The sequence below is a fragment of the Microtus ochrogaster genome, chromosome 18 (assembly GCF_000317375.1).
Source record: "Microtus ochrogaster isolate Prairie Vole_2 chromosome 18, MicOch1.0, whole genome shotgun sequence".
NCBI lineage: Eukaryota > Metazoa > Chordata > Mammalia > Rodentia > Cricetidae > Microtus > Microtus ochrogaster.
The window spans coordinates 14,045,045-14,060,465 of record NC_022020.1 but is presented as its reverse complement, the minus strand read 5'-3'; the positions used below and the strand labels follow the sequence as shown (position 1 = coordinate 14,060,465).

The following is a 15,421-nucleotide window of genomic DNA, read 5'->3' as shown; positions in this document are numbered from 1 at the left end:
AGAATTGTCTGTATTCTGTCAATCATATTTTAAATAAACATTGATTGGCCAGGCAGGAAGTATAGGCGGGTCAACCAGACAGGAAGTAGAGATGGCACGATAAGAACAGGAGAATTCTAGGAAGGAGGAAGGCCATTCCTCCCATTCCTGCCCAGACCACTGAGAAGTCAGATGTAACCAACCCGGCTGAGAAAAGTACCAAGCCATGTGGCTAACATAGATAAGAATAATGGGTTAATAAAAGTGATTAGAGCTAATAAGTAGCCTGAGCTAATGGACCAATCAGTTTATAACCTGATATAGACCTCTCCATGTGGTTTTCTTTGGGACTTGCTGGCTGTGGGACCTGGCGGGAGGACAGAAACCCCACAAGCCAGCCCCTCATGTTACAAAAATTTATAATGTTCACTAATGCACAGAATTATCTGTGGTCATGAGTCAAAGTAGATCAATTGATTGTATAAACACCTTCCCAGGTGATGGGTATTGGTAGCTGGGAAGGCCATGCGTGTGGGGGGCAGGCAGGATGCAGGCAAAATCTGCTCCCTCTTCTCAGCTTTTCTGGAAACCACAATTTGTTCTAAAATAGCAATTATTTTCCTTTGAAAGGGAATGATTCATAACCACAGGATACAATGTGTGATTCTATTGATGAATACACAAGGCAGCCACTGGTGATGCAGCCTAGGATTTTGTTTCTGTTGGGAGAACAGATTGGAAGAAGCTGTGAGTTGCTTTTCTGGGGATATTAGTGATGTTCTCCTTCTTTATTTGATTGATAACAAGCACCTTGTGAGTATTGATAGAGACTTATATTCTTGGTGTCATTTTTGAGTCTATAATTTATCTCAGTGTTTTACTATAAAGGCTATGTATGTTAAGAAAAAAACCTAATTATACCTTTAAATTTAATTTCCTGGGAATCATTTGTTTTCTGTTGTTGGGGGAGAAGCAAGGGTCTAACTTACATTTTCTTTCAATAATTTGTAAGAAATTGATAAAGCATGGGTAGATCAGTTAGAACTTAGCCAGGAGGAGAAACATTAGCTATTTAAAACAGAATTTAGTCTAATGAAATGATTACACAAAAGATTGAAGAACTGGGAACCTAAGTTGGTATCTTAGTTACTCTTCTGTTGCTGTGGGAGATACCATGACCAAGGCAACTTATTAAAAGGAAGTATTAAATATGGGGACTGGTGGTTCCAGAGAGTTGGAGTCTATGATCATCATGGTGGGAGGCATGGCAGCAGACACTCAGGAATGTTGTTGGAGCAACAACTGAGAGCTTACATGTTGAGACAACAACCAAGAGACCAAGAAAGGAACTGTGATGGTGTGAACACCAGGCATGCCTCACCTGATGGTAGCACACCTCCTCCAACAAGGTTATACTTCCTAATCCTTCCCAACCAGCTACATCACCTTGAGGCCAAAGATAAAATAATAATCTGAGTTTTATGGGCCATTCTCATTCAAAGCACCACAGCCGGGGATTGGGAAGGAGCCTTAAGGTATTTAAGTCATAGTAAGAAGTGACAGGCACTGACATTTAGAGTTCTTAAGAACAGAGGAAGAGGTAGTGTCCCTGGATGTCAGAATTAAAAATCACCTGGGGAAGCTGAAAGTGATGAAAGCCCAATCGGTTCAGTGCCTGATGTGGCTAGACCTGGGCAAGACCAGCAATGGACCTGAAGATAAAGACGGCTACAGACAGGCACACCTGCAGAATAAAGAGCTCAGAAACACATTTCTCATTTTCATTTTCTTTTCTGGAGTAATGGCTATATGAGCCAAATTGATTTACTAAGAGTTTTGAAATGTACTCAGTTTAGTTCTTGGGAATTACGAACAAATCTCTTGAAAAACAAAGGAAATCATTGCTTTAGTTCTATACTCAATCTCAGTAAAGAGAATTTGCACACACTTAGGACTTGGAGGATCTCTTATTTTCATTGTGAAGTTAATCAAATCAAGAGAGGCTACCTTGGTCTTCGGAAAGCAGTCATTCCACCACACACAGGATTTTGATCTTTTATTTCATTTGTTTAAAGTGGATGATGATCTGAATTTTAATCAAAGTTGTTTTCAAACTTGTAATAATGTCACTTTGACTTCTGTTGTATTTTCACTGCTTTAAGTTGATTAAACAGTTTTCACTTGCATAACTTTTAATGTGGAGAGAAAGCATGGGTGCCTGTAGGATTAGACTTACGATTGGTGGGGGCTCTGTCAGTTGCATTGTTTAGTTAAGAACTAAACATGACTCTATTCTGACGTTCTGGCCATAGCCATTCTTTAAAGTAGACAATAAAAGAAACAATACTGCTTCGAAAGCTCCTCTTGGGACGAAGAGGGGATTCTCAATGTGACCACCGTTCACCTTCTTCATTTCCCTCTTTTCTGCTGAAGAATGGCAGCATGTTCCAGGAAAATTCTATACAACTAATTTGAGACTCTAGACGTTTTGTACCATTGGAGGCTAATTACAACTGATAATTCAACATGAACTTGTTTATTTATTTTATAGCCAGACAAAACAAAGCTGTGTGTGTGTGTGTCCGTGTGTGCGTCCTGTGTGCGCACACTATTTGTTTCATTGTACAGCACATTGTAAGATTTAGTTTACCTCACCTTTATTGTTCTTTAGTTTTAATTTAGACAATATAAAATCCCCAACAGGAAGCTTTGGGAATTAATGACATGTAACATGACCACCATCAACCTTCCTTTCCATTTATGCCATTAACCTGGTTATCTGCTACCTCATTCAGACTTAATATTCTAAAATACTTTTTCATATTTTAAAATATTAGGTAAGTTTTGGAATAGAATAAAGTATTGTGGATTTTACCCCAGTATAAACCATCTCTCATGTGACTTCAGTCCAGATAGCTTCTGTTTACAGAACGAAAACAAGAGTAAAGGACTTTACCTTTAAAAGTCTTTAGTTGGAAACTCCCTAAAAGTACAGAATGAGAGATATTGATACTATATAACCCCAATTTTTATGCAAAGAAGGAAAGCACATTTTGAGAGATTAGATTAATCAATTTTGCCTTAAGCACTCACCTAAAATTCAATGAAGAAACAGCATGGACCTCCCAGAACCATCTATTTAGTTTTTTTTGAAGTAACAGTTGATTGTGGCATTTGAAGGCTTCTCAAGTGTTCCCTGGTGCTTGTAAATCCTATTTATCTGTAATGAAAAAAAAAAGAACACCTGCATTGAGCCATTTATACTAACATGCTTACAGAAACGGGACTGAGTTGGAAGTTCTAGAATACACAGCCTCCTCCAAACCCTTCTACACTATTAACAACTTGGAATACCCTACTCAGCAACTCAGCTTTCATTAGCCGAGACAAATGAACTTTTATTCTAGATGTTCTTTGACAGATGAGGATGGCCAGGCCTGGAGGCATGAAGTCACCATGCAGGATGAGGCAGCTGGTTAGCAACGGCTATGAGTTCTTAATATAGCCCTTTATTTTCAGTTGATTAAGAATGAGAGATGAGAGAGAACATGGATTCTTCTGTTTTCTGAATAGGCAATTTTCTAGAATATTGCACCATCATAATTTCTACTAAAGCCAACGAAATTACTGCGGAGGTCAGATGCCTCAGAACAACATGTTCTCTGATAGCATAAACTCGAGCAGTTTTAAATAGCTATCCCATAGGAGCTGACGAGAGCAAGGCAGCCTAGAGCTATTTAATAATCCATATGGCGATTGTGATATGGAATAATTACACATAAATAGTAAATAGTTCATGTCTTTTAAAAGTGAATGTTTTTGAAATATTTTGCTTGCTGAGAGAACTTATATATTAGAAAGAAGAGATGGGCACCCTGTGCCTAAGGTTTCCTGAGAGTGACCCAGGTACATTACATGCATCTTCATCAATATCTCTTTCCCAACACCCCCTACCCTTCATCTCCTGGATCACTCTCTTCTCCCTGCCTGTAGTTGGCATTGTTATTTCAGGTGCCAGATATTTGGAGGAGCAGAAACCTGGAGCTCTGCAACCCATTTATTGCGATAAAGCAAGGAATGAGGAGAAGGGCAGAAGGAGAGAGTGGAGATGGGAAGGGAAGGGAAGACAGGATCCCCAAGGATACTGGCTGCCCTCTGCCCCGAGAGACAACCCTGCACACTCCTCTTGGACATTCTTCAACCTGAGCTGTCTAAAATGACCACCATAGTGTTGGAGCTTTCCCGTCTGGCTTCAGATGTCTTTTGATTTTGGAAACACATTGAAAACTTGCTTTCCTCGCATCTGAAATCTCAGCATCACTTATTACATCCTAAGACTTATTACTAGAAGGTAACTTCTCACAGTGCAATTGGCTCTTGTGTCCATTAGAATTTACCTTCCCTATCCTGGATGACATTCTAGGGACACACAATCAGGCATCATTTGAATTAAATGTGTTGTTGCAGTTGAACTACTTTGCTAAGTTTTGCTTTCTGAAAGTACATCATAATATTTTTTTTTTTTTGGAAAATTGGTATTCTGGTAAACTAACAACAGCTATGTATTTGGAAATTAGCTACAAATTAAAATATTATCCCTCATCTCATTAATATTGCTTCAAACCACAGGATGAGAAAATAAATGGGACTTACAACACAATCTTTCTCTATAATCACATATTTCATACATACGCACATATAAGTAAGTTTACACATAACTGACAATATAGACTCACTATTGACTTCTTAGGGTCCCATTTCCGATTGTTTCTCCTCTCCCTGTCAGTCTTAGGCTGGGTCCTTTGCACGTTGATTTTCTATTTTGGTCCCTGGTCACTGCTGATTGCAGCAGACTCTGAAGACCAGGCTGCATCCACAAAGTCACTGTGCTGAAGAATCTCACAGGTGGCTACCTTGATAAGATTCATAACTTTAATAGAAAATTGTACCTTGGATGGTAAACCAATTGCAAGATGGTTTTCATGTCTTCTATTCTTCCTTCACCAAAAAGTGGCCCTGCTTCAGCCTGTATCTCAGGGACAGTGATTAAATACCAGTTTATAATACAGAGATAGATCTATCTTTGCTATTACTGCCTTCTGGTCCCTGTGGCACACCCAGCATGTGCAGAACCTGAGAGTGGCTGCCTCCCAAACTGTTGTGAATTAAAGTCATCAATCCTATTCTCTGGTATGCTGCAGCCTACAGGACATTGGAAAGCAACATTCCCACATGAACAGTAGGTGGAAATAGAAAATGATAACTTTTTCTCTTTTTATTTTTATTTGAATTATAGGTCAGCTAACTTAAATTTTAGGTTGCCTAACTTAGAACCTCAGAATTTCTAGTGTGAGCTAAGTTAAATTTTACTGTTAGGACATTAAATTAAAAACACTATCTCTTGGTCTGGAGAGATGGGTCAGAAGTTGAGAGCATTTACTGGTCATGTAAAGGTCCTGATTTTAGTTCCCAGCATCTACCTCGAGCATCTCACAGCCCCCTGTATCTCAAGTTCCAGGGGATCCTATACCCTTTTCTGACTTTCACAGACACCTGCACACATGTGGTGTACATACAAGCACTCAGGCACACAAACATATACATGAAATAAAATATATATTATCTCTTTTGCTTAGCTCCCTGGGAAATTTCTAGCCAGGGCACAGGTTGATATTAGAAGTCAGTATCTCACCATAGCCTGCCACAAGAGAAACATGCATTTTGTTGACTTTTAATGCCCTATCTTAGGGATATGGTATTGAAGAAAGCTGAAGGAAGCAATTTTTTGCTTACTAAAGGAATTATCTCAAATTCAAACATGTGTAATTTGAACGGGCCATTTACAAGAAAGCAAAGAGACAAGACATTAATCTAATGAGGGATCTCACTGTCCTCTGTGGTGGTGAATTTGACAAGTGACATGAATTCAGTACACAAAATTGGAACAATTCTACATTAATAGAATATAGACTAACATGAGATGGAGCCATGTTCTCATGCCCACACCCTAGTGAGCTGTCTGCTCTTTGTCCTCTATCTCTGAGTGTTTTCCTGTGTAGCACGTCCTATGTCTGATACACTGTTTATTCACAGTGCCCTACTTCTTAAAAGTGACCCGAGGCTGCCATATTTACAGATTGCTTGGTACAACCTCAGGCAAGGGCTGAACTTGGGAGTCCTGTTAATGTTCTTTTGCAAACAAACCCTTAGGAAAAACTGGTTCAGTAATAAAGATGTAGGGGAGAAGGGAAAGAGATCTGAAAGATCCTTGAGTCATTTTCTGATGTCCAGAAGACTGTGTTTTATTTAAGTCTTGACCACTTTTAACTTGGCTTTGATTTTCTGAATTAGAGTACCAGTCTAATACAATGGTTTTCAACCAATGGTCACGTGGACACATGTGGGAACATGTGGCCATATCTGGTGGCATTGTGCATTTGTGGGGTTAAGGGGTACAAATATCACATAACAGGCAGAGGCTACAGTACTACTGAACACCTTCACTGCACATAACTCTCCCTTGATGCAGTCCAATATTACAATTACTAGGCTGAGGAACTCTGGTCTCTGTGATTCAAGTTCCTTTCTGTCTGACCTTGACTTTGCAACTTCACCACAGGTCCTACTCATATCTGTGCGTGTGCTCAAGGTAAGCATGATTCCCTGTCTATAATGTCCTCAAACTCCACACTCCATACCTCCTCCATGCTTCACACATGTGTCTTCCTCATGCCTTCTTGAATTCCTGAACCTGCTGACATTGTTATTATGAAACATTGCCTTAGACTTCCTTCCTTCTTTTCTTCCTCTCTCCCTCCTTCTCTTCTTCCTACCTTCTCCCTCTCCCCCATATCCACTCCCCTTCCTTTTCTCTTCAGAAAAGAGCAGGCCTCCAAGAGATGACAGCCAAATAGGACAAAACAAGATGCAATAAGATATGGGAAAGACCTTGTATCAAGGCTAGAGAAGGTAACCCAATAGGAGGAAAAGAGTCTCAAGAGCAGGCATAAGAGTCGGAAATAAACCTGCTCCCACTGTTAGGCATCTCACAAAAGCACCAAGCTAAGAGCCATAACATATATGCAGAAGACCTGGTGCAGACCCATGTAGGCCCCGTGCTTGCCATTTCGTACTCTATGAGCCCACGTAAGCCCTGCTTAGTTGGTTCAGTGGGCCATGATCTCCTTGTGTCCTCCATCCCCTCTGACTCCTCCAGTCCTCTTCCTACTCTTCTGCAGGGTGCAGTAGGAGCTTCCTGGAATCTGTGAGGGTGACCCTAGTGAGGACTCCTAGAAATGGAGGGTATGGAATCTGGAGTGGCCATCCTTTGTAAGCAGGCAAGGCTTCCAGGGGAGGCTCCACCACTTCTTATCTCGCCATAAGAAGAGGTGAAGATTAATGGAAGAGACTACCTTGTCAATTTCTTCTTCATCATCATCAGCACCACATCTACACTAACTTCCTTCCTTCCTTTTTAAAATTACATTTTGAAAAAGAATCTTTCTGAAGCTTTCTGGCTGGCTTGGTACTTGCTGTGTAGCTCAGGATGTCCTCAAAATCATGACAATCCTGTTGCCCCCAGTCTGTCAGATGCAAGGATTACAGGTTTGAATGACCATCCCTATCCTCTTTAATGATGAATTGTGATCACCAGCAACTATTTGAGCAAATGACTGATGGTGGAGGAATAGGTGAGCATGAAGCCCAGGATATTCTTTCTGGCTCCTTCTACAAGCTGTGGCTTTTATTCCAATCATTTCACCTGATTTTTAATTATTGATTTAAAAATATCCAACTGGGAGCAGCAGTGTGATAGTTTTATATTTAAAACCTTTGGTTTAAAGATAATGCCATGCCAAACACAAGGATATTATGACAGAATCAGGTAGAACATTCCACCAAATGGAGCTTTGTGGATGCCTGGAAATTGAAGGGAACATTGGTGCTTGGAGAAATGTGGGTATCCTTTCTGTTTCAAATACTAGTTTTGTTGACTCAAAGCTCAGCTTGCAAGTCAGGAAGACCTTGGCTGTTGACACATAACTTCAGATTATTGCCTTTGACTCCAAGTTCCTAGGAGAAGGATGGTAGCAATGGTAGTATAGATCTAATGTGGCCATTGTGAAAGGGCTACTCTAGGGGCAGGTGGACCTCGCTGTGGGAATTATAATTGCTTACCAAAGCATTAGAGCAACTGGCCATGGCTACTCGGATGCTGATGTGGCTCCATTTTATTTTTGAGACATTTTTATGTCCTGGACAGATAAATAGGGAACTTAATTGAATCTCAGAGGCAGGAACATTTTACATATGTGATTTCTTTCTATCAAAACATCTTATGACAACAGAAGCACAGGTAGAATTCACCCTTGTAACAGTCTATATACCTTTTCAAGGAAAGTGGAGCCACTGGTGTGCCTCACTATTCAGGCTCCCCATCCCCCCATACCAGCTTCCTATAAGATACAGAACAGCAAGAAGGTATTTGAACAGCATAAAGACAGTAGCTTACAATTCATTTTTATTTTGCTATTTTATCAATGAGACTAAAAAATTCATGCTTCATTATTCAGGTACAGTAAGATAAGACAGAAAGCAACATTTGGACAAAGTATCTGTCATAAGAAATGGGCATGTATGGAGTGTATGAGATTTTATACCATGAAGCCAAGCCAGAGGTCTGCCAACATGCAGAAACTCTTAAGAGCCATGGTGACTTGTCTGTCCAATCCACCCAGCTAGTGTTCTGTCAGCTGCTTTAGAGGTGCTGAGAAGGAAGAAGCAGATTATAAAGGAACTTGCAGTTATTTCCTGGACAGTAACTACCCCTCCTCATCTCCTATGTGCTTCTCTTTATTGCCTCTTGCTGTAAGGCGAAGGCAGTGGCTTACCCAGGTACCTGAATCTGAAAGGGCATCACTGTTACATGATTCAGTCCCTCATCCATTCCTGGGCAACTTCTGCAGAGGGGGTCAGTTGCTCTGACTCACCTAAGTGTTCAGACAGATCTGCCTTCATAAAAATGAAAAATGTAAAACTAATAGCTGACAATTAATAAAAAATTGAATTAGTATAAAAATGGAACATGAAATGGCTGACGACATTTAGAGTTAGGTTTTTAAAACCACAGCAAATTTTCTTTATAGAAAGATAGAAATACGGTGGATTTTGAAAATGGTAGCTCATCTACTCCTGAGAACATGCCTATGAAGAGTTTGTACATTTACTTCCATTTCCTCACACATGGACACATGTGAACATGTATAGCTACAGTTACAAACATGTACATACACATACATGCAGAACACATATTTATGTCACATTGAGGGATTATAATGCACATAATTTTTTGTTTCCTATTTACTAGTGAACTACCCACATTTCACACAAACATTTTCTTTTTGTGCTATGAGATTATTAAAGCACAGAATATATGTAAGATGTATGCTTCTCTATTTTATCCTTATATTAATACACGTATTCATGCACAGTGCATTTCTGCTTCATCTGAAAGCAGGGTAGAAGACCCTCGTTTTACCACAATAATAGTGCTTTTTGTAATAGAAAATTTCTGGAGTTCAAAACTTATGTATCCCCAAACAAACATCAGAAAAAATAGGGGCCATTTTCTTCAAAATCATTGTTAGAGACACCAATTACCTCGTTTTGTATTTAAAATAAGCTTACTTATCGATTTATTTGTATGTAGCTGCGTGAGCCGTGTGTAGGTGTGTGTATGAGAGGGGTCCATGTACCTACTTGAGGGTGGGGAGGCCAGAAGGAAGCATCCTCCACCACTGCTCCCTGCTTGTCCTTCTGGGGCTCATAGTTTCTTGGTTAGGCTTGAGACCAGCAAGCCCCAGTGACCCTTGTTCATTTGCAGGGAAGCCCAGCTTGTCAAGTAGGTGCTGGGATCTGAATTCTGGTCTACATGATTGCAGAGCAAGTGATCCTAACTGCTGAGTCATCTCTCCAGCCTCCTGTTATGTGTTTTAATGTAATACATGAGTATAGAACTAGTGAAAGTCTCAATTGATTATATAATTGTCAGATTTATATATCTGGAATTGTCTTCAGATTAAAGTCTTTTATGCAAGACTGTGTGACACTAGAGCTGTGTGACAGTGAAGGCTTCCCATAGCCATGGACTCATTAGGCCTTGAAACCCCTATGCTGAAATTAATTCCAGGCAAAGGAGGAAGATTAACACACTTTATGTCGATTAGGAAAAAATTAAGAGCCTCAGCCTTTGTCTCCTGCCTCTCAGTACCACTCAAATCGATCCAAAAGAAAATTAAGTTGGATTTTGAACATTAAGTCCTAGTGTGTCAAAGATTAGTCTAATTAATTTTTAGAAGACAATTTTTTAATTAGCTGCATGCAGGCACAACACACATTCTATTGAAATCTCCTGGTAAAATATGACCTTCAAATCTTGCTCAGAGTTTCTGTCTCTTCATTGGACAGAGAAGTCCACAGCATACTTTGAAGAGATTAGTTCTACAATTTGACCTAGTATAGCTGTGTTTTCATTTTCCCATTGGGTAGCTATCAAAACAATTAGAAGGGAAGGGAATGGAAGGAAAAGAAAAAGGCAGTCATAAAACTGGTTATAGTTGTGTAAAGCAAAAATGAAAATAAAATTGTTTCATTAAGCATTTTATCCATTCCAGTAGTGGCATCAATGGAGGACAGAAGGAGAAGGGAGCAGATGCTCCCATGCAGCCTGGGATGCTTCCTGCAAATACTCTGAATGAAGACTGTGCTGAGCACGTGGGATTCCATGTAGCTGTAAACATTTCTCTTTGTTAACCACATCAAACTCAACCACAAAGCCCATCCTCCTAAAATAGCACGCGTGCACAAATCAGTTATTTGATGCAACTTTTGTTGCTGGAAAACCAGATTCCCATGAATGTATATCTGGAGTCCTCAGGAGAAAGAAAGCCTCGCACAGAATATGCGTAGGTGTTTTCTTAGACAAGGAACTGCTTCTTTTGTGGAAGGCACAGGATGAAAGAGCATTAATTCTTAAATTCTGCTCAGCTCTTGCCCTTCAGAAGTATATTTCTGACTGGACTAATAGCCTGTGTGTACCACATGCCTCAGTCTCTCATCTGGTGGAAAACAGGGCCTGAGTTATCATTTCCATGTGATTCAGAGGAAACCATTTCTTTTCAAAAATGAAGAGAAAAATTTTTCCTACACTTATAAAAGAGTTTTACAAAAATCGTTGCTGTCATTATCAATATATTTTATTCTAAATAAAAATTCATAAATAAAATAGCTACGTAGAAATTAATACATATACAGTCATAATTATATACACATAATTACAGTGATATTTTGTTTATGATCTAACAAATTAATCTCGTCTGAAGATCAGAGTGCAAAGCTAGCCACACTAGTTAGCTATAAAGGCTATGCAGTAGTGGTGCACGCCTTTAATCCCAGCACTGGAGAGGAATGTAAGGCAGGATGAGACAGGAACTCACTCTCTTCCTTACAATCTAAGGATCTGGTAGAGATAAGAGCTCTCTAGTGGCTGGCTGCTTCGCTTCTCTGATCTTCAGGCAAGTTTTATTTATTAGATAATAAACAAAATATCACTATGCATAATATAATACATATATGATTTATATGATGTGTAAATATTGTTATATACATAGTATAGTACTAAGGCAAATATTTTTCAAAACAAAAATTCAAGGAGAGGTAAAAAACAATTCTCCGTAGCTGGAAATCTCCTAAATGTCTGGGTTAATGGAAACTGCAGGACATTTCTTACCTCAAGAAGTATGAAGAAATGTGAGTTGTGAAATGAATTCCACAGGCTCATGTGTTTGGGGAGATTGTTTGGGGGAGCCTTTAGAAGGTAAGCTTTGTTAGCGGAAATGGATTGCTGAGCTTTGGCCCACTTACTGCCTGCATCCTGACTGTGGAGGCAAACTAACTAGCAGGCTTCCCACTCCTCCTGCCATGCTCTCCCTGCTATGGTGGAATAATTCCCTCAAGCTATGAGACACAATAAGCCCTTTACCCTTTACATGTTTTTTTCCCCCTCTGGTATTTGATCACAACAATCTGGAAAGGAACTCAGAACAAAGCATTTTCACAGCCTTTTAGGAAGCTTGTTTATTTTATGAATAAGTTTTGCTCTTTGACAGTTTCATGCAAGCATAAACTACACTCTACCACCCCATCTCTCTCCAACCCGTTAGACCCTCTCTCTTCAAAACAAATCTCCTTCTCTTATTAAAGACTTCCTCTGTGTTTTACTAGGGCTGTCGGTGTGACCCTGGGTTGAGGACCATCCATTGATTTTGATATAATATTCATAGGAACTCAGTAACAGATTATTTCTTGAGTTAGTCATAGTATGAAACCTAAAAGCAGCTAAAGACCTCTGAATAATTCATTCATTACATGAAAATCCATAGTGGATGACATAGTTTGTATAGAGTTTTAGTGTGTGTATGATTATATAAGATCATGTATTTGTCATTTGGAAAATATTGGTTCTCTCAGCACTACAAATATTCCAAATGCTGACACAGTTCATTTTCAACAAAAAAAATTATTGTTGTTAATATAATCATCCCTTTCATCAGAAAAGCATTTCCAAAATGAATTGGGAAACTGTCAATCTTATAGCAGCAGATACGAGTTTCCCCAAAACTTCTAATATTTAATGAAAGTTTGAATTTTATTATTGTCAGAATATTTTCATTTAATTATTCCCCTGAAGTATTAAGCTATTTCAATTATTTCCAATGAAGTATTTGTCAGATTTCCATATTTGAATAATCATAGTCAGCCAGTTAGTCTTTCAAGGAAGCATGTTTTTCTGTAAGAGGAGTCTGACATAATACACACCACAACAATTACACTTGAGGACATTGATGACACTTCAACATACAGCAACATATTACATGCATGCTTTGCATTTCCTCACAATTACCAAAAGATTTGCATCAAGGTTGCAAGATTTGATAAGACATTGTTATTTTTTGTTGTTGTTTGTTTTTTCCCTATCTATATTTGATGAAGTAAATAATATAGGGACTACAAGTAGAGGCTGTGACACATTAATTTTCAATATGGTTTCAAAATTTTCACTTACTAGGGCTTTTATGTGATCAAGACAATGTCCACATACAGAAGGAAAATACTGGGTTAGGTTATTATTAAAATACTCAATCAACCCTAGAAGACTCTTGGAGGCTTCATTTAGAAAAACATTGCTTTAGAAGGAAGGGGCATATGTGGATGGCTGGAAGGTAGCTCTGAGGTAGGACAGAGGTACTCACTGGTGACTCTTCTCTCATTGATTTAATCTCTATTAAATTTTGGACAAGTGGCTTATACCCCAGTTCCCACATTTTTACTACTACACCTCTAAACCAGACTTTTTTTTTCTCTGAATTTTCAGTTTCCAAAGATTAAAAGAATCATATGGTACTGCTAACTGTGATCTCTGGTATCTATACTATCACTTGTTGAGATGAAGATACGATTTTATGATTATCAGCTTTATTATCAGATTAAGAGTAGAGATGAAAGTCAGCTATTGGGATTTGCTTATTTGACCCAGACCCAAATTTGCGTTTGACATTTCCTCTGTAAGTATCAGAACCATGAGGACACTTTTGTCCCCTGCTGCGCTGCATGCAAACTTGACACTTTGGCCCTTGTTTGTTGGGTTTACAAACCCGTGTGTAGGCAGTCATGAGCGTTTTCTTAGATAAAGCTAGTAACAACACATGAAATACTGAATTTTATGGCTCTCTTAGTCTCCTAGCCCGAATCTACTGTCTGTCACATCAGGTTTAAAAAGCAGAAATTATCAGGGGGAAGGGGTGTGAATCTACAGCCAGATAGGTAGATGATAGAGAGCCCCAGCCATCTCTTTTATCTAAGGCTAAAAACAAACTCTCTAGAAATGTCTTCTCTGAAATATTGCTACCAGGAGAAGCAGATTCTTAAAGCATGTGCTGAGCTGGAATGCAGGGCCAGCAGTTCCTCAAACCAGCTGGAAGGTACGTGCCAAGTTCTAAGTAAGCAGATGGATTCAGTGCCAATGATCAACTTACCCACCAAGTAGTGCACTATCTGTTAACTTGATCCCCATTTTAAGTATTTAATGGTATCTAAGCACTTACTAATTAATGGAAAGGATCTTAGATCCTTTGTTACAAAGTTTAATTTCAATAAAATATTTTTAGTGTGGTAGAAATGAGATAAATTTCTCAGGTTTCAAAAACTAAATTGAACTTAAGTTAGTTCAGTAATACAGTAATATAGGGATCCTGATAGCTTTTTTCATTGGGATACCCTTGTCATCTTAGATCACCGTCCCAAGTATTATATACTTGTAGCTCAAGTATCAACATTCAAGGATCATTTCCATTGTATATTCATTTCTTTGATGTTTTGCCCTCCTGGACACTGTAGGGTAATTTAATGAAGCAAGAATGTTGGCTATCTTTTATTTTGAAAACAGTTTTTGAGTTGAGAGCATGTTAGCAGAAACAACCAGAGAGTGTGGATATTGTTACAAGGTCGGCTTTTCAGATGCAGGAGGTGGCCATCCGTGGCATTCTGTCAAATGGTTACCATGGGCATCATGGCCACCCGGGGTCATGAGTCAGTGACTCTGATAACACTGATCACTTGATACATGGCAAAACACAAATACACTTTTTGAAAACAGCAGAAGGAGGTACTTGCTTTCATTTTCCACATTTATTTAGAAGGAACTATACAGATTATCAATAGCTACATTTGAATTTTGTGCATGCATTTGTATATGTGTATGCATTTGTTTGAATTATAAACTACATTAAAATACTTATACACAAGGATTTCTTCTGTAAAATGAAACATATGCAGTTGAGGAGCCAAAATGTCAGAAGGTAGAAATACCACATGAAACAATGCTGTGGTAAGAGCTAGACAAGACCTAGGGAGATGAACCCACAGCTCCTCGCTAGCTGAAATGGGACCAGCTTTAATTGAGATTTCGTCTCTTGTGAAGTCTATATCTGATCTCAAAGATGCAGTGTTGAACAAGATCTACTGTCATTGATAGCTCTGGAAATCCTGTATATGTTGAAATGGTATGTTTGACATACTAAACTAAATAAAGAACATTATTTAAATTAATTTCACCTATTTCTTTTTAGTTGTTTAAAACGTGGTTTCTAGAAAGTCTTAGACATATAGTTCACATTTTATCTTCAGCAGTAGCGCTTTAGAAGGCATTAGATTTTATTATTGTGCTTATTAACACACACACACAGCATGAATGTGGGCATAAATTAAGAAGAACAGCCATAATAGTGAGCCCTGAAGGTCAGTGAGATGACTCTATAGGTACAAGTGTTGTCACCTAAGCCTAATGGCCTGTGTTCAACCTCTGGAACTCATGGTCGAGGTAAAC

The 15,421-nt window shown here is 38.9% G+C and overlaps 1 protein-coding gene across 10 annotated transcripts in view; it reads right to left on the bottom strand.

Moving 5' to 3' along the window:
* Dtna (dystrobrevin alpha) overlaps positions 1 to 15,421 on the bottom strand; it is a 370,950-nt gene that overhangs the window by 190,995 nt on the left and 164,534 nt on the right. For all 10 annotated transcript variants that reach the window (XM_026783424.1, XM_026783428.1, XM_026783427.1 and 7 more), the window contains exon 2: positions 3,073 to 3,199. The gene's annotated coding sequence lies outside the window, so the exon portion shown is untranslated. The remainder of the gene's footprint in view (positions 1 to 3,072; positions 3,200 to 15,421) is intronic.